The 26,609-nt window shown below is 41.6% G+C and overlaps 1 protein-coding gene across 1 annotated transcript in view; it reads right to left on the reverse strand.

Moving 5' to 3' along the window:
- The window catches only part of LRRC4C (leucine rich repeat containing 4C), an 826,012-nt gene that overhangs the window by 273,293 nt on the left and 526,110 nt on the right, over positions 1-26,609 (reverse strand). The window contains exon 4 of the mRNA XM_090032958.1: positions 16,120-16,269. The gene's annotated coding sequence lies outside the window, so the exon portion shown is untranslated. The remainder of the gene's footprint in view (positions 1-16,119; positions 16,270-26,609) is intronic.

The following is a 26,609-nucleotide window of genomic DNA, read 5'->3' on the forward strand; positions in this document are numbered from 1 at the left end:
CACTTCCACTGAGCAAGAATGGGCTAAATGAAAATGCTCTCAACCTCCACACCACAGTGGACCACATTGTATTCTGATAGAACTCAGTAGTTCTAATAGCCAAGGAGATGGTAGCACCCCACCAGTGTGGTCTCTGAATAACTCAGAGGATGTCTATGCCCACCTCTACCCACTCTGGGGCCAGTATGGGACCCTCCTTATTTTGGAATACCATGGAAGTAAACACTTGTGGGTCTAACCATGCTCCACGCCTTGCATTAAGAATATCTCAAAGTAACCGTGGGCATTTTTGAATGTGTTATTTCCTTTCTGATCTTTTCTATTCTGTTCTTTTTAATGTGTTATTTCTTTAATTAGGAAACAGCAATTATTTTTATTTTCTGAAATTAAGGTGTCCCAGAGGGCCTGGCAAATAATCCCGAGAGACTAAAATAGTGAGATATGTCCAGGAATTGGCTTCAAGAAAGACCTTGAGTAACAACTTTAAACATTCCTTTATGGCACACCCTAAAATTGATAGCAAAACACCCTTTGACCTCAGCAAAGCCAGGATTTCATATGCAGGCTCAACCCTAAGAAGGTTTACGCTGAATGTTAGGAAATCTTCTAATAGTAATCATGGAAGTGAGGATCTCTTCCCACTGATTTAAGTCACAAATAATTCAATAGACATTAATAGAGTTAGAAAGGGGTAAAATGAGGGAAAACAGAAGGAGAATCAGGTTTAGCAATAGGAAGGGATTTCCATTTCCCTGCTAGGTTTGCTCTCCCTTATACAATGCACATTTTATAAGATGTAGTTGGGTGATTATTAACAGAATGTGTGAAATGATAAAAATTTTACTGAGCACCACAGTAGTATGAGGCCTCAGCAGGTTAAATTCTTATTAAACATTAAACACTGCTTCTGCTGAGAGATAAAGACATATTCTGTACAGTGCTCTCAGCAAGTATGGATGGAATCTGACAGTTAAAAGTTGTGAAAAGGAAAGATTTTAAAGTCTTTAGAAATGCAACCTCTTGTTGCTACTTTGGACTGGAACCAGAGTGGTTATGCAGTGTCACAGGCTGAAGATACAAACTATTTTTAAATGAGACTAAAAAGGGCATGGTTTTATAGGATAGTTAGCACTGCCAATTAATGCTTGAGGGCCTGATGAAATTGTGTAATTCTGCCTCTGGTTTTCCAAACATTAATAATTCCACTCACAACTTGATCCATATTTGATATTTAACCACCACCTAAATACTTAAATTAAAGTGTGATCACGTACTTAAAAAGCAAGTATTTGCTCATGCATTAATTATTGGCATGGAATTACCTTCACTGGAGCTGATGGTAAAATAAAAAAACTTTCTACTTTCATCTGAGTTTGCAGTTGTGTGTCTCTTCTCTAACAACTATAAACAACCACCACCACCATCTAAAGCAGGGCTAGAAGCTATTTTCCTCAGTTCACTAGGTGTTAATAATGTGATTAACAGCTACATATAAAACAAAAAAAAAACCCTTAAGATTTGGAATTTGGTAAGGAAATAAAGGAAGATTTGTTTTTCAACTGATTTGTTTCACCAAGAACTTCAAATATTTCTGTAGTGAATGTCTTATGACATTAGATCTGGTTTGGTAATGCCATCCTGTGAAATCTGCTGTATTTTCTGCCTCGGTTGAAAATATGACATTTAACCTCTCTAAATGTGGTTTCACCTAACCAGAGACCAGAAATGCAGAGAAAAATGAAAGTGAGCATAAAAGGAGAAAAAGTTAACTGGGCACTACAAAGCCTTTTTTCAGTATTTTAGTCTTGAACTATTTTGCCTATTCGTAATTCACACAACTGCTTATGGACAGTTTTAATCAGAAGTGAATAAAGTTTACCACAAACTCCCAATCTTGATGTCATCTTCAAATTATGATAGAGCAAAAAAGAATGCTGGCAATTCTATTTTGCAGCAATATGTAGGGTTTCAACGCATATTTGTTTTCTACAATAGGGAAGGAGGGATTTTACTTTCCCTCCATCCAAGCTGAACTTGTGAAGGAACACCTTGACAGGCTGGATACCTTCAAGTCAGCTGGCCCTGATAGTTGACACCCAAGGGTACTCAAGGAGCTGGCAAACATCATGGCTCAGCCCCTGACATGGATCTTTGAGAACTTCTGGTGCTCTGGTGGTCTGGCAAACTACAGGCCAATCAGCCTGACCTCTATCCTGGGGAAGGTCTTGGAAAAGATTGTCAATGAGTCCATCCTTAACAGACTAGCTGACAGAAGTATCCTGAGGGACACCTGAGGTTTGTTGTGGGAGGGTTTTGCTTGACCAATCTCATTTCCTTTTACAACCAGGTGACCTATCACCTGGACAAGAGGGAAGAGATTGATGTTGTATATCTTGACTTTTAAAAAGCCTTCAATCTGGTATCCCATGATCACCTATTGGCAAAACTGGCTAACCACGGCCTCGACCTCACCACAATCTGCTGGCTGGGGAATTAGCTTCATGGTAGGACCCAGAGGGTGGTGGTTGATGGAAGCCAATTCTCTTGGTGCATGGTCACCGGTGGGGTCCTTCAAGGCTCTGTCCTATGGCCTATACTGTTTAACAGCTTCATCAGTGATGTGGACATTGGTGTCAAAGCAGACTGGCCAAGTTTGCTGATGACACCAAACTATGGGGTAAAGCATCCACACCTAAGAATGAGAGGATGATCCAGGCAGATCTTGACAGGCTCATGAAATGGGCGGATGAGAACCTGATAGTGTTCAACACCCAAAAATGCAAGGTTCTTACCTTGGGAGGAAAAACCTGCAGCATCCTTATAGGCTCAGCAGTGCTACACTGGATAGCACTGCAGATGAAAGGGACTTGGGGGTCATGATTGACCACAAGATGAACATAAGCCTTCAATGTGATACAGCAGATAGTAAAACGAGCAAAATGCTGGCTTACATCCATAGATGCTTCTTAGGCAAATCCCAGGATGTCATTCTCCCGTTGTACTCAGCCTTGGTGAGACTTGGGCTCTACAATTCAAAAAGGATGTGGAGAAGCTTAAGAGAGTGCAGAGCAGAGCCACACACATGATTAGAGGTCAGAAAAACAGACCTTATGATGACAGGCTGAGAGCCATGGGACTCTTCAGCCTGGAAAGGTGCAGGCTCAGGGGTGAACTGGTGGCCACCTATAAGTTTATCAGGGGTGTTCACCAGGATCTGGGGGAACGTCTGTTCACCAGAGCACCCCAAGGGATGACAAGATCAAATGGTCACAAACTCCACTGCGACTGATTCAGGCTGGACATAAGGAAGAACTTCTTTACTGTCCGAGCCCTCAAGATTTGGAATAGAATGCCGCTGGAGACAGTTCAAGAACCCACTTTGAACTCCTTCAAGACACATCTGGATGCTTATCTTCCTGGGATCCTATGATCCCTGCTGGGGCAGGGGGCTGGACTGGATGATCCTTGGGGGTGCCTTCCAGCCCCAATGTCTATAAAATCTATGAAACAGAATTAAACCAAAATCTTTCAAGGTGTCTACATGTGTCATACCACACTCCAGAGGTGAGCACTGGGGATGTTGGACAGCCACTGTTCTCTGTGATTTATAGCAGAATATCTCATTAAAACAGGGATTGAACCTCCTATATCCCAGATTAGTACCTTCACAGAGCAAAGAAACTTTTCCTATTAAAAGACCTGTGGAAACAAATACAATTCCACAACACAATTGGTTTTTAATGAAAGATCAAATGCTAACGGAATTTGTTTTTAACATCAATATTACAACCATCTCAGGAACAAGGATCAAGAAAGTGCCTACAACTTAGTGTTGTTTCTCTATACCATCTCAAACATCTGACAATTTCCAAGTACAGAATAACATACTCTTGTCTGTTTTTGCACCTTTACCGCTGAAACCTCATGCTTGGATCTTGACTCTAACTGAACTTCTTTAAGATTCAAACTCTTAGCCTTGTGTTCTCTCTACCTCATTTTTCTCCTTCCCACACACACTTACACTGAAGAAATCACAAGATTCTTATTCCCATCTTTTGGGGACCACTAGATAGCTCCTACCTATCTTTCAAGTTTAACTTCTCAGTATCTGTCCCAGATTTCACTTTTCCAATGATACAAGCGTGTCCATTTGCTTCTTTTTTTTCCTGAAGTCATCCCTTGAATTATGAAAGAATATCCTGCCAAAATTCACAAAGATTCCACTTAAACCAACAAATCTTCCCCTGTCATGACCCCCATGAGTCACTATTATTCAACATCAATTAGGCTGGTCCCTCTTCTGACCACTGTCACAGTGTGTTGTGTCACATCACACCTAACCACCTCTTCCTCCCCCTCCTCCTCCCCCTCCCAGCTTTTCAGTTTATTTATCTACTGTTTATCTAACACTTAAGACTAAAGCTTCCTTGATTGTATGTTATTTGTCCATGGGTATAATGTGTCCTAGTACAATGGGTCCCAATTGGGATCTTTAGTCAGTGGTGCAATAGAAATAATATGAATTACTTTCCGAGATCAGGTCTGGTTGTATACACAATGACCAGCTCTTAATCATCAGAAATAGGCTCTTATGTAAGGTACCTGCATGGTCTTGGTGGTCCTTATTAGACACGCCAAGGAAAACTGTATTCCCAGGTGTGAGGCAATAGCATTTAATAATTAATTCTGCCTGGAACCTGTAGTACAAAAACTATATACCCAAAAACAGGTGTTGAGACCTGAGCTCTGAAGAACTTTCAGGACTCCACAGCTCTCCTAGAGGCTGCTTGGCTCAGAAACTATTTCTTTATTCCTTCACTGCAATCTGACAATATTACAAGACTGAAAGGTGATAAATAGTGTGAGGGGGCCAACCATAAATTAGAAGCATGTTGAAGAGCTAGGCCCATTGTCATTAGGGTAAAGTCAGATGTTACACTTAAACCATACTAAGGACACTTAACCCTTAATGTGCAACTGGTTACAGCACAAATCTAATTGTTTAACCTTTCACATATTTAGTAAGGTGATCAAGGCTCTCAGACCTCCCTTCAGGCAACTGGGGTAGTGTTCCTGGTACTTAATTGCAAAATAAGCCCTAGGATGGCTCCAGGAATCTTTATACAGACAATCCTCGACTTGCAATGTTTCACGTTACAAAGTTTTGTACTTGCAACGTTTATAAATTATCACCCTGCTTCAACTTTATGACGTCAGTTTTGACTTCATAGATTTCATAGACATTAGGGCTGGAAGGACCTCGGAAGATCATCAAGGGGGGTAAAAAGTGTTGTAAAGGGGCAGGAATTCAGCTGGGATCATAGGATCCCACCAAGAAAAACATCCAGGTTTCTCTTGAAGGCGTTCAAAGTAGGTGCTTGAACCACCTCTGGTGGCAGACCATTCCAGAACTTGGGGGCTCAGTATCTGGAATGGCCTGCCGCTGACTTCACAACACTTGATCCAATGCAACACCATGCCAGCAAACAAGTTTGCTCCATCGCTCATCTCCCTGGAGAACATCTATCCAAAACTTTCTTGGACACTTTCTTTAAGAAAGCAGACAAGACTCCAGAAACACCTGCAACCAAGACTCCCGAGAAGATTTCAGTCAAGAACCCTTCCAAAAGTCCAAAGTCACCTCAAAGAAGTCCTTCCAAATCAATCTGATTGCTATTTACAATATAAATACATTAACGTAGTTATATTACTCATCTATAATCGATTGAGTACAAAATTCTGGGGTATTTTTAGTGAAGACAGGGTACCAGGCCTTGGTTCAGGAACCAATCCTACATTTATAACATTGTTTCTTATGACAAAAGTTGATCCAAGTTACACATTTCAACTTAAGACAGGGTTTTCAGGACCCAATTCTGTTGCAAGTCCAAGGACTGCCTGTACTCTTAACACATTTTGGACTTGTTAAGGTCAGCAGAAGCAGCAGTATGCTGCACAGGGTGTCAAGGGCCTGCAGCAAGGCGGTAGCCCTAGACTTCAAGAGTGCCAACTTCAATGAGTTGAGGAGATTAGTGGGCGAGGTGCTGGGGTTCTCAAGAGCAGGGGAACTCAGTGCCCAAAATGAGTGGTCATTCCTTAAGAAGATGATAGTCAGGGCCCAAGGGGTGACCATTCCAACAAGAAGCAAGGGGGAAAGGAGTGCCCAAAAGCCCCCCTGGCTCACCAAAGGTGTCTGGGAATGCCTGATTGTCAAAAAGGTGGCATAAAACTGGTGGAAGGGGGGTGCTATCTCCAAAGAGGAGTATACCTCCTCTGCTCAGGCCTGTAGGGGGGCTGTCAGGAAAGCTAAGGCGGATATAGAGCTAGGACTTGCGTCTAGAATCAGAAATAATAAAAAGTCCTTTTTCAACTATATAGGGAGGAGGAAGAAAGCACCAGGAAATGTGGGGTCCCTGCAAGATCCTCTGGGCAATCTGGTGGTTGCGCCAGAGGAGAAAGCAGACCTCTTTAACCAATTCTTCACTTCCGTTTTCTTGTGCAGGGACCAGGACTTCCCCACCACGATGCAAGACGGACTTGAGGGGAACACCTCCAGACATCAGGTTGGGGAGGACCAGGTTAGAGAGCTTCTGGAGGGGTTGGATGTGTTCAAATCAGCAAGTCCAGATGCTCTCCACCCCAGGGTGTCGACGGAACTAGCAGGGGTTATTGCAGGGTCCTTGGCACGGCTTTACAAATGCTCACGGTGCTCGGGCCAGGTGCCAGATGATTGGAAGACAGCCAACGTGGTCCCCATCTTTAAAAAAGGGAGGAGGGAGGACCCGGGCAACTATAGGCCCATCAGTCTTACCTCAATTCTAGGGAAACTCTTTGAGAAGATCATCATGGAGCACATCTGTGATGGGCCAGCCCCAGGGATGATGCTCAGGGGCAGCCAGCACGGTTTCATTAGGGGTAGGTCATGTCAGGCCAACCTGATTGCCTTTTATGATGAGGTCACAAAAGAACTAGATGCAGGTGTTGCTGTGGATGTAGTCTTTCTGAATTTCAGCAAGGCCTTTGACACCGTCTCCTACCCCATCCTCATTAAAAAATTGGGGGACTGTGGCATTGATGCCTACACAGTCAGATGGATTGCAGTTTGGCTGAAGGGTCATACTCAGAGGGTGGTGGTGGATGGGTCATATTCGACTTGGGGAGAAGTGGGCAGCGGAGTCCCCCAGGGCTCAGTCCTTGGGCCTACGCTGTTCAATTTCTTTATCAGCGATTTGGACGATGGGGTGAAAAGCAACCTGTTTAAATTTACTAATGATACCAAAATTTGGGGTGAGGTGAGCACGCTAGTAGGGAGGGAAAGACAGCAGCAAGACCTGGATAGGTTACAGGGGTGGGCTAACAAAAACAGGATGTGTTTCAATACAGACAAGTACAGGGTGCTGCACTTGGGCAGTAGTAACCAGCAGCACACTTATAAGATGGGAAACTCCCTTCTTGAGAGCATGGAGGCAGGAAGGGGTCTTGGAGTCATTATTGACTCCGAGATGAACATGGGCCGACAATGCGAGGTCACGGTTGGCAGGGCTAACTGGACCTTGTCGTGCATCCACAGGTGCATCTCAAGCAGGGCCAAGGAGGTGATCCTTCCCCTCTATGCAACACTGGTCAGGCTGGAGTACTGTGTCCAGTTCTGTGCACCCCGCTTCAGGAGGGATGTGGACAACATTGAGAGGTTCCAGAGGAGGGCCACCCGCATGATCCGGGGACAGCAGGGCAGACCCTACAATGAGAGACTGCGGGACCTGAACCTGAACCTGTGCAGCCTTCACAAGCGAAGGCTGAGGAGGGACCTGGTGACTGTCTATAAACTCACTAGGGGGGACCAGAAGGGTTTGGGAGAGGCCTTGTTTCCCCTAGCACCCCCCGGAATAACGGCCATAAGGTGTCGGAGAGTAGGTTTAGATTAGATATCCATAAGAACTACTTCACAGTTAGGGTGGCTAGGATCTGGAACCAACTTCCAAGGGAAGTGGTGCTGGCTCCTACCCTAGGGGTCTTAAAGAGGAGGCTTGATGCCTATCTGGCTGGAATCATTTGAGCCCAGTTTTTTCTCCTGCCCAGGCGGGGGGTCAGACTTGAAGATCTACAAGGTCCCTTCCAACCCTACTTCTATGATTCTGTGAGAATTGGGACTGAAATGGTGACCAGCTTACTATATGAAGGATATAAGGAAGAGTGATATTTTTAATCTTCATATGTTCATCCCTGTGTCTTAAGCACACTGAACAGGGTCCAAAATGAGTTTAATAAAATGGAGAAGACAAGGCTCCACTTTTACTGGGTCATAACATATGACCACAGGCCTTAGAGACAGAAAAGAATAATTCCACCCTATAACCCATCTCCCTGAATACACAAGTTTGTTCACTACAGAACATTTAAGTGTTTTCTTCACCTGTACCATTTTGCGTTTCTCTTGTAAAAATGATAGAGAGGGAGAGAAACGAGACCAAAGACTCAAGCCAGAAAAGTGCAACTAAATAACACAAAGTTGTAGATATATTTTTCTTTCTCCCTTTTAGCAGTCTTTGGCCAAACTCCCATTGATCTCCCAGTTATTATTAGATAAAGCATTCATCTGTCTTTTCACCACTTCTACAGCCACAGGCATCACCTTAAATAAGCTGCAATTGAACATGACATGTAATGTCAAGCTCAGCACTACTAATGCAATTGCAATTGTCTCTGGGACAACCTGTAGCATGACCTTGCTGCTGATGTATGTGAGCTGTGCATTCCCCTTTCCATCTCTACCTTGCATGTCTCTTTCAGCCATTCTATATTGCAATAGCAAAAGCAGCTAGGTTACATAAATACAGGGGAGCGAGGGGCAAAAGACACAGCATGAGTGCTTTGGCTCTTATGTCACAGGTACACAGAAATCTTATTTAAAAGCACACACACTATTTTGTAGAGGAGGATTTATCTTTATCAAATTACCATCTCCATTTTGTGTCGAATACCTGTCTAAACTTGCCTGAGGGCTGCTTGTTGGATTGCATTCCAGACAGAAGTAGAAGCCATCAAGAGTCACAGATTTTCATTGTTTCTCAGTCTTAATCACTAACCTTCTTCCATGGAAAGACACTTTTCTTACACAACGAAGCTGGGGACATACCACATGATAAAAACAGAGACAATGCTGGGAAGCAGGGGAGGGGAGGGACATGGGGGGGGAGGATGCTTGAAAGTGACAAAACCTGGGATTTAGGGCACTTGCACATGTGACACCATTACCATGTACACATGATGAAAATGTCACTTTGTGTGGCTTACTGGCACTACACTGTCTGTGTGCAAGAGTTTTGGGGGTTTTAAATGAGAGTTTTAAATGAATTTGCATCATTGCAAACTAAACTACATCCTGACTGCAGCGTTGCAAATTGTAATGACGGAGCTGCCAGCTCACCCCCTGGCCATAGGAGAGGTGGGCAGCCTCTGCAGAATAACAGGATTTGGCCCCTTGCTGCTTCTGTGGCTGGCAGGTGCCTGGGACCTTGTGGAAACAGGCTGGATTGCCCCTGGGATGGTGCATGAAGGTGGCAGGAGGGCAGCTGGGTTTGCTGGTGGCCGGAGAAGGTAGCAGGGACAGTGCACAGGATGCTGAAAACCTGAGCAGGCTCAGGTAAGCATTGGATTGGGCACCTCCAAGCTGGATCAGCACCCAGGTAGCCAGCAGCCCTCCCAGACTTTCAGGGCCCCATGCACCATCCCTACTACCTTCTCCACCTGCCAGTAAACCCAGCCACCCTCCTGCCATCTTCACACACTGCGCCAGGGGCAAGCCAGCCTATGTACTGCTGACCCCAGGTCACCTGCCAGCTGTAGGAAGAAGGCCTAAGTTAAAGGCCCAATCCTTTTTCTTTTTTTTAATTTTTGGTGGTGCTTGCCTGCCTCTCCCACAACCAGGGGCTGAGCTGCCAGCAGGCCAAGTGGTCCTGAGCTATGGGTGGCCCTGATCCTTACCTCAGCAGTGCCAGCACACCCTGGGGCAGTGCCAGCACACCCTGGGGCCACCCAGGCAGGCTGCTAGAGGTCTGGGTGCAGCCTCAGCTTGGGGTTTGGAAAGACTTGGATTGGGCAGGTGCTACCTTCAAGTTGGGGAACCACACAGCCTGCTAGTAGCCCACCTGGGCAGCCCCAGGGGATGCCACCACTGCAGAGGTAAGGGCCAGGGCTACCTGCAGCTTAGGGGATGCTCAGCCCACCAGCAGCTCACCCCCTGGCCATGGGCAGGCTCCAGCTTTGACAGAAAAAAAAAAAAAAAAAGGATTGGGCTGCGTTTCATAATGGGACAGAAAAAATTAAACTAAATTTTAATTTAATTTAATTTAAATTAAAAATCAAAAATCCACTGTTTCAATTTCAGAGGCATAGAACAAAACCCCGAGGACTAATGTGTATAAGGACCCTCAGAGATTACAGTACAGTATTTCTGAGCACTCTTGCATTTGCAATGAACATCTATAAATATTAAATGCCTGAAGAATAAAGTCACTAGGGTTAAAGAATGCGTTTGCTAGATCTGTGCTTCTTGCTTGCCTGGAATGTATCCTGGAAAGAGCTAAAACCAGCAATAGTTGATGCCCATAACCTAGGTAGGGAGCTTTAGCAGAATAGGTGTCAGCAATTGAATGTACAGGAAGTCTTGGACATTGCCACATTTAGACCTTGAAAACCAAAGTGACAATGACCCAAAAAAATGCATCAGACTAAGGGTCTGAGACTACAGATGTTTGTAAAGGTCCCAATAGTATAGGTACTATACTTTGTCCAGACCCCATTTGGAGCTACATAGTACCCATGAATTAGATCTGTGTGCAGCATATTAGGGACTAAAAAGAGGGCAAGCAGCAATGCATTGTTCTTATCGAGATGTATAGTACACACTTCTATGACCAAGAAGAAATTGATTGTAAGCAATGCGATCACTCACTTAGCTTCCCTCTCAAGTCCAGCCAATTCTGCATTTTCAGTTTCCAGGAAGTTTATTTTTCATGTGGAAAATCTGTCCCACAGAAACAAAACAAACAATAAAACAAGCAATGTGAAAACAGGCTGGCAAAGATAAACTAGAACCTAATGTCTTTCCTTGAACCTGGAAAGAACAACCCAGACTTTGTACTTCTCCCTCAGTACCACAGCCTTCCCTCTTCCCCTTTGCACTCTGCTCATGGAGCTTTTAACCCTCTTTGTGGCTCTACTTTCATTTACTAATCATCAACTGAAGCTTGTTCCCTCCTTCCAGCCAGGCAACCTATTAACTGCTGCCTATCTGCAGATGGGGTTTTAGCCTCCTGAAGACTGAACCTCCTTTCACTAATACAAAGTCCAGTAAAAAGAGTCAGGAAAAGACTTTAATTGCAGTAGACCTTAGATCAAGGCCACAGGAGTGTGACTGAAAGAGTCAGTTACTGAAACTATTCAAAAACTATTGTAAGAGTCCAACATCAAATAAAATTCAAGGTATCACCAACATCAGGTGATACACAGTGTAAGACCAATGGAGGGGAAGTTACCTACACACACACACACACACACACACACACACACACACTCTAATGTCCCAAGGTGCACATAATTTCTCAAAGTCATTAAAATATACTTCTTAGTTTGATCACTGCTGGAAATAGTGTTTAACAAAGTTGAAACTTTAAAAACAAGAAGTGGAATATTCAATTTCCAGTTCTAAAGTTCATTGCTTCTGCATTTCTCTTTTTAACTTCATTAGGATGAACATAAGGAGAAGTAGTACTTCTTGGGTAGCACCACTGAAATAATGCAAACGTTTGACCTGTTGAATGCTATTCACTATAGGAAAAGTGTGTTCAGGTCTGTTCTATATATTTATCCCTTGCATGACAGATATCTGGATGGAAACAAACCAGTTGGCTATTACTATAGAGTTGCTTAAACACCAAAATGCTTTAGTCCCGGGGCAGTAGATTCGCATATATTAGGTTGTTCCCTTTTAAGTGTTTTCCTTTTCTTACCAACTTAATTTGTCTCCTGCCTAGATTGAGCTAGAGACAATTAGTCTTCCTTAAAAGATTTTATTTTGCATGGACATTCTGTTTTTTGCTGATCCTGCCAAGCAACTGATGTCATTAACAGTTTGGTCTAGTGCAGACGAGCTAGAACATATAGCTGAAGGCTATGGTATTCAAGTACTGCCCTGTATCTTTCCTGGTCTCCTCCCCACTCATTGTTTACCCTAGGACAAGTGAAACAAATGAGAATTTTTCTTTGTTTTTAAGATTTCACCACCTCCTGCTGTCTATTCCTAAAATCAAAATCACCTGCTTGTAACTTAATCACCCACTGCTGCAAGTGCGATGGAAATCACAACATGGAAACAAACCCAAACTCCAGACGTTTTCCAAGAATGACAAAACACTTTACAAAATATTCTTTAAACTCTGTATATACACTTTGCACCCATTCAATTAGAGTGTGTGAAAAATATTGCAACTAGGCACAACTGCTTCTTAGCAAATGCTTCTCAAAACTTTTCCGGGGCAACTAAATTGAGAGGTCTTGAAAAGCTAAGATAGCAAAACAAAGGATGATTAAAAAATTCTCATGTGTTAAAATATTGTACTTCAACTACCAACTCAAGGGAATTTTCATGGCCAAATCATAAGCCTTGTAGAGGGCAGGATGGGAGAGTTTATAATGAAAATACTGACAGATCATTAACAATGGGAATTCTAGAAGCAGCCTACTCTGTTAGTTATTGCCTGGCACTTGTGTCCTCAGCAATGCTACTGTCATTAGCATTTTATTTTGTCAACAAGCCAAAGTAAATGCAAAAGAGATGCCATGGTAAAATGTGCACCTGATGCCCAAATTTCACAGTGAAGGTTAGGAGGTTACATTTATTTTAGCACATCAGTAGTTCTAGGAATAATTATTATTAACTCCTTACCAAAGTATCTGGTTAGACTCTTTCTGTTGTTATTACATATTTTTCTACAACGTATGTATACAATATTACTTTTTTACTTTTTTGGTACCCTTCTGTAAAAATATAGGGCCAGAACTAAAATAATTCTGAAACATCTTCAAAGTGACAGTAACTTAGGGAAACGTCATTATACTTCAATAACCCAGTCTGGTGTCAACAACTTTTTTTTTAAACAGTACTGTATTACTGGGGATGTGCATTTTCACTTCAAGCTGCCAAGCTGTGGAACATCAGGTATCAAGGCATTTCATTTTTTTGGATCTGAAACCTTGCAATGGGAAATCATGGCAAATATAAGGAGTTAAGATGCAAGAAGTTCACATCACAAGCTATTTTTAAACAGGTTCAGCTGGGAGACTCCCTTCTGGAGTAGAGACAGTAAGTGAGATGGCAGGCTCTGGCAGAGACAGTATACATTTGACAGTAGTTAGGTGAACAGTACCTTCTGGCTCTGCTGACCAAAAACGTAGCCTGTCAAGGCTTCTGATACAACTGGGACACTCTTTCAAAGTGGCCATCTGGCCTTGAGGAAAAATGTTGTTGGAATATATTGTACTGCTCAGTTAAAAAACAAACAAACCGTGTGGGGGGGAGGGAGTCGTGTTTTTGTTCAGCCATTTTATTAACAGTACTTTCAATCTCCAGGACAGTCTCTGATCCAATTGCACTCAGAATCATTTTCATTTTCAGCAGGTTCTCTAAATGACACAGGTGCTAATTACCTCTTAGCCAAGTGATACATGGCTGCATCCAGGTACCACTAAATTTGAACATAATTATCCTAAGGAAAGAGATGAGAAACTGAGCCCAAGCCTTCCATATGGTTGTACACAAAAAGTGCTACTAAAACATTAAGCTGCAAAGCTTGAGACAGCTACCTAAGCCAGACAAAAGAAATTAGACCTACATTAACTTACATCTCTCTTTCTCTCTCTCACACACACACACTTTTCATCAATATTAAAATAATAATACAGAAAAAATATATTTCTATTTTGACTAAACCAGATTTTGTAAATCCTCTTTTCCCTTTTAAGTGTCCTAAATTTAGTTACTTTAAACTATTAGAGAATTCTCCTTTAACTCAAACATCACATTCATGCCCTTGTTGTTTCAATGAGACATATGTTTAACAGTAGGATCTGGGGCCAGTCAACAGCTAACTGGACCTGTAATCTTTAAAGATAAAAACTGAGTTCAGGTTGCCTACAGGATGGCACAGAGAACCAACTACTCCGTATCAGCAAAATTTATAAATGGGTCCAGTAGCACAGAACAAGGGACTCCCTGTTACTTTACAGGTGCAAAAGCCACAGGGAGACCTGAGGTGAAGGAAGCTGCTTGTTAGAAGCTGCAGAAGGACAGGTTGCTATGGATTAGTAGGCTACAAAAGCCTATTGCAGAGCTAGTGGTTCAAACAGAGCCTGGCTTAGGCAACAAGGGCACCACTGCAGATGTTAGGTCAGCCTGCAAGCCCCATGGGAAACATATGCAGCTGGCTGGGGAAGACACGTGACTGGAAGGGTCAGGGTTCAGAAAGCATGTAAGCCTAAGGAGACAATCTGGCTTTACAGGCTGTCAAGAAAGCAGCTCTGCACTGAAATGGGTGTAGTGGAGCAACAAACTGAGACTGCTACAACAAGGACAGACAGTAAAGAACTGAAAGCTAGCCAAGAGCTATGCCCCAGGATGAGAAGGGTACTTAGTATGCAGTGAGGGTGCTTAGAGTTTGTGTTATAGCCCAGGGAGCTTACATTTGTCATTATGGCTTAAGCTGGAGGACTGGGTTAGGAATATCAGGAGGCTGGACATCTCAGTGGTGACCAAGGGGCATGTGACTGCTTTGAGCCCTGCCCAGGGCCAAGCTCAGGGTATTGACAGGTGGCTGCTGGGGGGGTGGGTGAGACTGGAGCTTGGAGGCCAACTATAACTTTGTGGCTGAGGCAGCAGAGCCTGGCAAGAAGAACGGGGGATGGAGGCCCAGAAAGGATATAGCAGCCTGAAGAAGCAACGTATTGGACTGGTGCCAAGGGCCCACCAGAATGATATCTTAGTAATATCTAAGAAGCATGGATGTGGCTGTAGAGGTGGTAGGAGGCCATGAAATTAACCATTAGAGTACAGACTGTCAGTAGATAAGGCATTGCTCTGGGACCCCAGGGCAGGGCAGTCTCCTGTTCCCGAGTTAATTAATTACATCAAGGCACAGCAGGAAGAAAGGGAGGATACCCAAAGAGCCAGAGTGAAGCAGGAACTTCACAGCCACTAGGGAGAATCATAGCCACACCTGGAGCCCAAACTTGCTACAGGTTCTCAAGTCAATGAACGTATTCTTTTTGTGAAGGTGATTTATGGTTAAAGGACACCGTTCTGATGGAAAAGTTGAAAAGCAGTGGACTCGTGGTTTTAAAAAAAAGAAAAAGATTTTGAACAAAAGCTCAAGGATATTCTTGGTGACTAATATATTCATATAAAGTCAGTCTGGGGAAACGAGCTATTTTTAATATACCAAATTACTGAGTAATTTTAGCACCCCTCCTCCAAAAAAAAAGAAAAAAGCTAAACATTTACAGAAACAAAACAATGATTTTTGTTGTTATTTTGAAATGTTTTATTTAGAAATTTAAGAATGTAACACAGCCCTCCCCCCCATATGAAACCAAATAAAACATTTAATTAAACCCAACAACAATATCTGTAGCTTTCTCCCCTTTTATCAAGGCTATTTCAAGGGGGAGGAAGGTTGTTTGTTTGTTTAAACATCAAAATTAAATAAAAGGAGAAATTCCTTACACAGCTCTAGTCAGGTCTCCCTTCCAAGCTTAGGGAGAAATAGTGTGATCTTACAGGTAGAGAAGTGAATGGGAATCAGGGATTCTACTCTCTCCGCAGCTTTGATTCATGTTGTGACTACAGGGGAGTCCATTAATCACTCTTAGGCTAAGTGTCATCACATGGGAAAAAGAAAAAGAAAAAACAGGAAAATACTCCAACATATCTGTGAATGTTTCATGTGCCCCAAGCCTAGAAATGGCAGGTCCTTTCAGTTTCAAAAACACTTCTTAAGCTGTAGATGAGGCAGCTGAAATAACAAATCAAAATGTATTATTTTTAACAGCTTAAAATAGTCTTACCTGTGTACTTCACTGTGGGATTAAGCCTAAACCATTTAATGTTATTTGTGAACTGGGTAATAGGTGTCTGCTTCACTTGTCAGATTCTTGAAGGTGTTTTCCTTCCCAAATGTATGTCCACCTCCATCAAGATACTGAAACATCAGGAATCTGAGGAATTAGAAGAATAGGGAAGAAACCATATTTTTTTCTTTTCAGTAAAAAGAAATTCAATACTTCAGAAATGTTACTGTCTGAAAAATGATCATGAACCAACACAGAAAAAAGAAAAAAATCTATCAGTTCAGGTCAACTGAAATATTTTGTTTAGATAATTTTGATGGCTCTTTGGGTAAAATCTTTTCTTAATCTAAGCTTCCTTTTATTTCAGAATAAAAGTAATTTTGCATCAATCATCACTTTTTATTTTTTCATTTTGAAACTACTATAGTGGAACAGTTCAACAACTTTCCTGCCTATCTCGTAAGGATTTTAAGTGATTTCTTAATTGTTTCATGAACAACTTAAGTATCAGCAAAGCAGAACTTTTGATGAAAAAATATTTTTGGTTTAAAAATTCCTAAACTCAGACAAGTATGAGAGCTGGGTTATATATCATTATCTAGAAAAGTTTTATAATCATATGGACCTGGCAAAAATGGGTGCTGTTCCTGTCGGCTTTGATGAAATTGCTTCAGGTCTGAATTTGGCCTTCCATCTGTTAGTCCAGAGGTCCCCAAACTTTTTCTTATTGCATACCCCTTTCATGTATACCAGCTGCCAGAGTACCCATACCAGCATATATTATATTTTAACCTCTTAAATGCCAAGTATTATAATGATGGAAATTAAATCCACTATTATATCATTTCTCCCACATACCCGCCAGAGATATCTTGAGTATCCCCAGGAGTATCCCCAGTTTGGGAACACATGTATTAATCCAATATAAATCAGGCTCTGAGGCTTAGGCTCAAGATTAAAGAGAAAAGCAGCCTAGTTAATATATTATTTGAGGACTTCATTTCCACATATTCCCTTTGCCTTGTTCCTTCCCAAAAATGGAGTTTTAAAATTGTCACAGAAATAGCACTCTTCAGGCAAGACTACCAAAAACTTTGACTCTGCATCTTGACCCTAATCAGAAAGAAACACCATTCCAGAAACGAAAGAATAGCATAGTCTTTCTGACCCATCCATTTCTTCTCTTCTCTGCTGAGACTGCCAGTGGTAGGGCCAATTAGTACAACTGTAATAGGAGCTTCTGTGATATGTCCATTGAAAACTGGATGGAGACCATCATGCTCATTTCCTGTTAAACAATAGATACTGTTCTGTTGATAATTACTGTGGGATGGATTTCAACTGATGACCAAGAGATGAAAGGCTACATATGTTTTCCTGCTTCCCTGCAGTGCCATCACTATGCCCAGTCTATTCTGAATGCTATTTGAGACATTTTGCTTATATAGACTAGTGTTCATTATTAAGTGCAGTTTTCACTGTGGGACTGCCTAGCTGCTGGGAGCATGGAGGTTATATGAATCACTCTGCCTTACATTTGAGTTTAATTTTAAAACCTGCAATGAGGGAGGCAGGGCAAAGAATTCTCTTTATGGTTTATGTAACCAAATTAGCCCATTTCACTGCATGTAAATTCCCAGTGATTACTGAAACACCCACTAATGAATACAACTGTAAGCAATTAGATGAGCAAGTTGCTTGAGTCTAGACTGTTTGTTTGCTTCAGAAGCCAGCAGGAACATGGCCAATGTGAACATTAACCATCTTCTTCTCTTTTCATCCTAAGAGCAAAGGTCTGCTTGAAATAAGCATTCATTCATAGAGAAATGGCTTACTACTGAATACAAACCATGCTTACTAGGCATTGAGTACATGAATACTAGAGAAGCAGTATTATAATACAATAACACAGCTTTTGTACAATAACACAGCTTTGGTTTATGTTCAGAGGTTGTTCTGACATGCAGTCATGTTATGAATAGTAATATATAACAATTTTATGATCAGTTTATTCAACTATAGAAGGAAGATTCAGAGAAAGAAACAGAAGGTACACTGGAGTTTAAGAATCTCCTGAGTGACTGTTATTGAGCTACCTTACATCTAATTGCATCTAATATTGTATTGTATGACTGTTATTGAGCTACCTTATTGGGCTATAAAAAGAACAATCAAGGAAACAACAAAATGAAACAATAAGGACAGGAGAACAACCAAACACACATTTGAAACATACTGGGTTAAACTGAAGGCTTCAAAGAATCTATCCACTATGAAGAAGCAACCCTTGTTTGAGTAGAACAGGGAGTTGACAAATCAAAGGACTATAAAGAGTTAAACAGTTTTAATTCTTAAAATGGAGTGAATGGCCAGGACCTGGCCAGGGTAATGTGTGTGAGCTCTGGAAGAGAGAGAGTGTTTCTGCACAGCACTGTGAAAGTCTGGTTCCCACTTGGAAGATGGTCAGATACTTGGCATGTGCGTGGGTGCTTGTCCTTAAGCAGGTTCATAGCTTTAAAGATGTATAAATAATGCTCTGCTTTAAAGGAGCTGTTTGGTTGCTGGTGGGTACTACTGCCATTGTTCCAGTGGAAAAAGAACTGCAAGACCTGAATCCACATTAGACCTGTCACAGCAATTGTGGTGCCAAGGGACTCAACATGGTAGCTGGTCTGGGAGCTGGAGAATTGCATGAGACCTGAAAGAGGGTGATGTGGAGGAGTCAAAGGCACAATTCACTTGATAACTGTTCCGCTATTCCTATTCAACTCTGCCAGTATCTCAGTCTTCAATCTAAACTGGCAATTTAACCTCTCTGTGCGTCAAAAGTTGGACAAACGGTATTTAGCACAGCTCTCTGAGCCTTACAAAATAACCATTATATTCTCTCAGAAGACAGAAAAAAAAAATCATTACCCAAAGCCCAGTTACCAAATACTAAAAACATTTTGATGGCTTCTGTATTAACAATAGTAAGGATAATTTCTCAATGTGCATACAGCATATTTCATCCTTCAGAAACTCACAGCAGCTTTTTAAGAATGACACATGCTGGAATCATTCTTCCCAAACTACAGGCACTGAACACAGCAACTGTGTAAACTACTATACAAAAGTTAAGAAATAATAGGTCATATCTTACTGTCCTACTAAATCTTTGGGAAAAATAAAAGGCAGATACAATGGCAATCTCTAACATATAGCTAGGCCCTAGGTTCATGTTGCATCTGGACTGCAGAATCCATTATATCTGATAAAGTCAGAATAGGGCAGTGATGAAAGATAGCTCACTGAAATATATTCAGAGCTGACAGAAGTTGGAAACTACAACAACTCAATAGTTCACTGAAACCAAATGAACCTGAAGTAACTTGACCCAAAGGAAAATCCAAACAGAGCCCATTTCAGTTAAGGACCTTCACTCTTCCTGACATGTATTGATTCTTTAGCACCCATTTCACTCAGCAAAAACTGTGTTCCTTTATAAAGTATCAATCCATGGTCACAGACACACACATACACACAATGTATAATTAACTGAGCAACGACTGCAATAAGTAATACATTGGAATGAAAACTCTTGGACTTAAACCTTACAGACATCTATTTGATGAACTAAAGGAGACATTTTATGATTTTCGTTTGGAGACATTTTTGATATACATATAGGTTGATGCTAATTGTTTCATCTATTGTGGGATAGTGGTACATATATAATCAATTTCTGCATGCAAGGGGCTCTGTTGCTGAATCAGCTACACTTTTCTTTGAAAATGAAGTGCATTTATTATGTGGTGAAGTCAACAACTTCTGGATTCCAACTTTTCCTTATCCTGTAGGTGACCCACAAAACACTTGCATCAAGCCACTTAATACTTCTGTGCCTAATTTTACTCACATAATTATTTACCATGTAGTAGTGCGCAAGCTAGAAACTTAGTTTCACTAATGGATCCTGAGAGAATATGTGAAATAATTATGTATGATCACCCAGTGGTCCAAAAAAGGATCAAATCACTGACCATCAGTTTTACTCCAGGAAGTAGATATATTCGATTTAATGTTCAAAGCAAAGTAAGGAATTTCTAAATTGATTCCAACTATTCCTGTTTCTGTAAGTGATCCACAGAAACTTGGCTCAAGCCCCTAAGCCTCTCTCTGCCTAATTTTACCCATGTGTAAATATGCAAGAGCAATATTATTTATCCCAAGGTGGTGAGATTTACAGTAATGTCTACACTGCCTCTGTGCCACCTGCTGCAATTCCACACACTCCATAGCCAGAAACAGAGTAGTGAGCATGCATCAGGGTACCTCCTGCACACATGCACACGCACGTGTGTGCACATGTGCACACACACACACACACACACACACACACACTGCTGCATGAGTATGGAGTATGTGGAGTTTATTTTTCAGTAGCACCTGAGAAAGAGGCATATAGTCAGTGTAGATTTATCTTTAGTAATTTAAGCACTGTGAGATTCAATTGCAAAGATACTTTATGAAATAATAAAGTATGATGAACCAACCCACTACACTAAAGCTAAGCACCTTGTTGAAACACCTTCCCACATAAATGGAGTGGAAATTAATGTTTCAGCAGCAGACATCAATCCTTAAGTGCTCCCTCCCCCTCACACTTCTATTCATGTCAAGCCTTTCAGTGTATTTATTTCTCACCTCTGACAAGCCAATAGGGCAGCTCATTTATGAGGCAATTAGAGAAAGACTGAAACACAACTGTATTTATTTTCCTCAACTGGTTTGCAGTAGTTTAATTTGTTTTGTGTGCTTTGGCCCAGTGTATTTATAAACCCATGGCAAAGTTAATCCAGTGCAAAGACAGACCATGACAGTCTCCTCAGCTTTATTTGTGGAAGGATCAGACGCAAAAGGCCATTGCGTTAGTAGCACACTGATTTCATTAGAGAAAAGGACAGGGACACGCACAACTGTCCGTAAGTAAACTCAGTAAATTGTCGGAAATTATGCTTTATGGTGAAAACTGTAAATCTACAGAGATGGGATTCCAAAATGCCAGTGATATTCTGGGTTTGTGTGAGTTTTTTAAAGTCCATTTTCTTTGTACCAGAGATAGAAGAAAGTCGGGGGAAAAGGGCAACTTTGCCATCCCCATATGTCTTTGCAATCAGCCTTACAATTGATTTAGTAATAATTTGTTTCTCAACTTCTGACAGATTATTTATCTGTTGTGGCAAGTGTGCCTGCAAGTGTAATATATGCAATCTGAAAATGCTCTCCTATATTAATTGTAAAAACACTGCAAAACTTTTCTATTTAGACTACTAGTCATGTGAAGCAGAATATGCACACACACAGAGATAAACATGCCGCTGCAAAACTGGAGATGGAATTACGAGTTACATACAGCCTTTTAATAATAATCCATAAGCATAGATTTGGTAAGTACAATAATACCAGCAGAACCCATTTCATAAATATAACTTTCTAGCCCCAACTCATCTAATTGATATACATACACCCCTAAAACTATTAGCCAAATATTAGTCTGGCTTTTCTATTACATTGTATTACAATATTAGATGCATAAAGTCTTTTTTAAAGTTGTTTACTATGAAGGAAAGAATTTCTGTCTTCAATAGTAATGGCATTCTGCACAACCTGTCGGCTAGTCTTTTCTCAATGGAAACAAATTCTCACTGCACTAAACATACCATGGTTTGTAGCTGATAAATCAGTCTCTAAAGATCCCTGGTGCTTAGGATGTATATCATTAAAATTTTAGGAAGTTCATTACACCTTGAATGTACTTCTGGGTTTAGTGCATTATATATATTCTGAAAACAAAACTAATGTTACTTTCTGCAAGGTTTTTTGTTTTATCTTGAGTCCTGCAGTGCATGTGCTTGTCCTGTATAATTTAATTAAACTATCACAGTAGAGCCTTTCCTTTTTCTTTTCCTTTCTTCCCTTCCTCTTGGGTTAGGGGCCTGGGGCACTTGACTTAGGAGGAAAGGCTGAGAGAATTGGGCCTATTTAGTCTGGAGAAGAGAAGACTGAATGGGGATTTAATAGCAGCCTTGAACTATATTAAAGGTGGTTATAAAGAAGATGGAGCTAGACCAGAGGCAGGCAAAATTCAGCCCGTGGGCTGGATCTGGCCCACCAAGCACTTCCATCCAGCCTGCAATGCCACCCAATCAATTTCATCCTGCCCAGCCCTTCAGCCCATGAGTGTGGGAGCGAGGCACATACCCTATTGCACCTTGCTCCCACCCTGTGAGTGAAAAGGCGCAGCAAGGCCAACACACAGCTTCTGGGCAAGACTGCTGCTGCAGCTGCTGCAGCCCTCGGAGACCTGCTCCACTTCCCCAGTCTCCTGATGGCTCCGGGCAGCAGGTAGGAAATTGGCAGGGGTGGGACTGCAGCTAGGCGGGAGCATGGAGCATGGGTCTGGCTGGGGCTGGCAGGAGCACAGAACCTATACCCAGGGGAGCAGCAGCATTGTGGGGCTCAGCTGGACAGTGTGTGGGTGTGAGGGAGGGTGGGGGGCATGGGAAGCCCCCCACACACTCTCCCCCCATGGTGCACAGCCCTGGAAGGTGGTAGCAGCAGCAGCTCATCAGACAAGTTGCTCAGGACATGAGCACCCAGGTGGGTGCAGCTCCGGCCTTCCTGGGCTACTACTTCGTCCTGCTGAGCAGCTCGTGCTGGGGGTTGTGGACCTGAGCTGCCCAAGGGGCTCCAAAGATCCTACTCATTCACATAAATGACTTAAGGGCTCGTACACATAAATGACTTCAAGTGTAATTCCAAGTTTCTCATTCCCTCTCAACTTTGCTTTTCTTGAGAAGCACAAATGCTCCTCTGTGACATGTTCTAAGCATGTTCTAAGTTACAGTTTATACTGCTATATATTATTCCAGGTAATACTTTTCCACAGTAAATATCTATGAGATGGAAGACCCCCAAGAAGGAAAAATAATCCTGAAGTGTATATCAGAGTTTTCTAAGGAAAAAAAAGATACCTAAGAAGAAGAAGGATTTGGGGAGCAACAAATTTGGCAGAAAGCAAGACCTTCCCATCCCAGAATGCCTCTAGGGAGCTCTCTAGGGAGGGGAATGTTAGATCTGTAGAGAATAGAGTTTTCTTGAATGATCAGCTATCCCCTATGTTGCTCCTATTATCCAACTCTAATTAATGATAATGACATTAAACCTGTTCCCACTAAAACTGTGAAAGTTAATGTTTCTTCTAGCAACTTTAACTCCGGATTGGATGTCATCTTGGACGCTGAAGGGGTAAGTCTTGATGTAGTGCTTGTTTCAGTAAAACACAGAAACTCTCCTGCTCTTGTGAATCCCAAACTTCATGAGGCTTCTTCCCATTAGAAGGTGAGAAAAGAGGTGGGTTATGGGGAGAAAGGTGCTATAGTAAGTCAAAGAAGCAGCACTCACCATTTTTTTCTGGTGAGAACTGAAATGCTGCAGCTACAAATTATGAGAAGCACATCCAGCACACAGTAGCAATCTGGCCTTAGTTTACAAGCAAGAAATACGGATGCCCTGTTTGCAATGAATTGCTTAGCATTTTGCCCTGTAGTATCAACTGTTGCCCAATGTTCCACTTGAAACACACAACATATATGTTAAAAATAATAAACTTACTAGTCCCTTTAACTTACATCGTGTCAGTTTAAGTTTAGTTAGGGTGCTTTTGCCACATTAAAATTGTCAGTACCACTTTCCCCTTGAGTGGACACTGATTGTAGACTACAAGGGGATTCTTCAGGAAACGTCATGATTAATGCTACACAAAATACTAGAGGAATTAATGATTTACTGCTTGTTGCAAAGCACTGCCAAATGCTGCAAGGTTTGAACAGATGACAGCTAATGTCAGCTGTTTGCAGTGGCTTAGCTGCTGCCACCTCCGGCAAACAGAGCGGCACTGTAAAGTAACACAGTGTGTAAGTATCAGAATAATCAAGGAAGTCACTCTCTCTTCCCCTATTTTTAACTGATTCAGATATACAAGGTGCATCTACATATGCTATTAAGATGACTGAATAAACTCTGGTGCAGTTCATGCCAGAGTTTATTACTCCTGGGCACACTCTTTGCACATGTGCCTGGGACCACACCATATTGAGCCAAGGCAGTGCAGCCCCAGATGAGAGGGTGTTCAGGAGGTCCATCTGCCAGCCCAGGGCTGCTCTGATTCAGCTCAACATACCTCAGAGGGACTGGCTGGGGCAGAAGGGTGCTTCATTGTAAGGCTCGCTGTAGGCAGCCTCCGCACTAAAGCTCCCTCATGCCCCAGCCACTCCCGTCAACATCTACATATGAGTTACAGCGGAGTAAATAACTCACCATAGCATAGTAATTGTGTTTGGCAGTACTATCCTATGATAGAGTTATTTAGTTTGTTCTGTCCTAATAGCACCACACATGTAGATGGAGACATTTTACTGAGAAGCTAATTAGGCAACTCATCAGTAAACATCTCTTCTAGATGCGCCCACAGTATGCAGGCATAGAAAGTCTGCATGTATAATGGAACAATTACCCAGTAAGCTTTAGTTTTCATGTTACTTGAAATTAGCATCTAGGTTTTTTCAGGTTTGAACCAATGCACAGAATTAAGAAAAGCTAAAATAAATCTGGATATGAAGAAATATTTACTAACAGTGAGAGCTACTAAGACAGAAGGCAATCTCCACTGAGCAGGGTTTGAAGTTTAGAGAGCCATCACTTGGGACATTTCAAATTAGATCAGATAATGCACTAGAAAATAAAAAGAAATGAACAAGTCAAACTGACTCTATGTAGCTGGGAAAAATGACCCAATAATATTTTAAACTAGTAAAATGTATGGTTGATGCTGATTTGACATGAGGAATAAGAAATGGTAAGACTGCTGGGTGGAGAGAAAGAGGAGGTAAATAAAAAGTAAGAGGCTGATTCTGGAAAAAAACTTTATTTATTTCAGTGTTCATCATCAATAATCTAAGAATATAAGATTTTTATTGATGTGTTATTGAGAAGTATTTTGTATTAGGATGCATTCAGGACTTTTGTCACCTGCATAATACATTCTTAGCAGGTCACTTGGCCACTTAGAGACTGTCCTGGAAAATCCAGGAAGGATGACAGCCTTGAAATGTTTACTGTTAAAAGCTCCAAGGTATACTTTTCATTGATTCCCCGGAGAAAGTCAAGTGTGTCACCAAGATCAGGAAGATGTGTTAAGCAAACCTTTAGTAAGAATCAGAATTTCAAGCATATAAAAGTGACTGAGGGCAAAGAGGACTAAGTTTTCTGTAGAAGTAAGGAGGGGTCTACTTGAAAAGCTGGTTTCTCTCACTAGCAAATCTTGTCCTCTGCTAGTTTAGCTCCAAATAGCTGCCTTTTACTCTTCACTGCCTTTCCAGTGGAGGCTGATTGGGTTTATCCAAATGGGGCCTCCAGTATAGGATATGGGAATGTCATTTCAGTGAAACTGTATCCATACGTGTGTGTGTGTATGTGTGTGTTTGTGGTGTGTGCAAATATATAGGCATATATATGAATCAACCCCCACAAGTCTTAAACCACTTCCTCCTTGGTCTAACATTTTATTTGAGACTAAACAATTGTTTTTGTGTTTTTTTAACTTCTGGTCTCTCATTGTGGGACAAGATGAGCAGGTAGTAAAGGCCAAGATACAAGAAACCCTATATAAGAGTGGTAATAATACAACACAAATAATACCAGTACTCAACAGCAGTAGTTCTGAAAGGGTTTCATGACTGTTACAACAGCCTCACTTCATAACTGGGGAAAGTGAGGAATATGTTCCCAAGTTCACATAATTTTAGGGGGGAAGCCTTGAACACAACATACTGCTTTTACCACTAGATTATTGGTATTTATAGCTTTTATGATCCATTTACAATTGATGGATACTGTAACACATATACTAAATACCTCAAATGTGTTTCTTATCCCCCTTCCATCCCTACAACCAGCCAGAATCACATCAGTCAGTCACCTTGACTTTAGTTAGCTGAATTCAGTGAAAGTTTCGGTCCACCTATTCTTTCCACTGAGGACTCTCTAAGGTTTGCAAGTTGGCAACAGTAAAGCAACATATAGCCAAATGTTTCATTAAGCGGGGATTATTGTCTAAACTGTGGCAGACTCATGCTTCTGGTCTCCTCTTTTTTAGTCCCCACTGCCCTCAATATTGCAAAAGTGACACTCACAAAAAGGTAAGGAATTGGCAATAAACCTGCAAGCCTGCACTATAAGGGCACATAGGATGTTTATATCTTCTCCAAGACAGCTTTCCTCAACCTTTCCTTCCCTATTTGAAAGAAGGACTGCTGATTTACTGGGTTTACTTTTATAACTGGAAACAAGTATCTCTAAAAAATGTTTTATTTAAAAAAACATTTGTTTTGTGCTCTACTTCTTTGAGCTTGCTCTGTCTCTCTCTCTGCTTTAAGCAAAGCATT

The sequence above is a fragment of the Crocodylus siamensis genome, chromosome 2 (assembly GCF_052110815.1).
Source record: "Crocodylus siamensis isolate JL-2025a chromosome 2, ASM5211081v1, whole genome shotgun sequence".
NCBI classification, from domain to species: domain Eukaryota; kingdom Metazoa; phylum Chordata; order Crocodylia; family Crocodylidae; genus Crocodylus; species Crocodylus siamensis.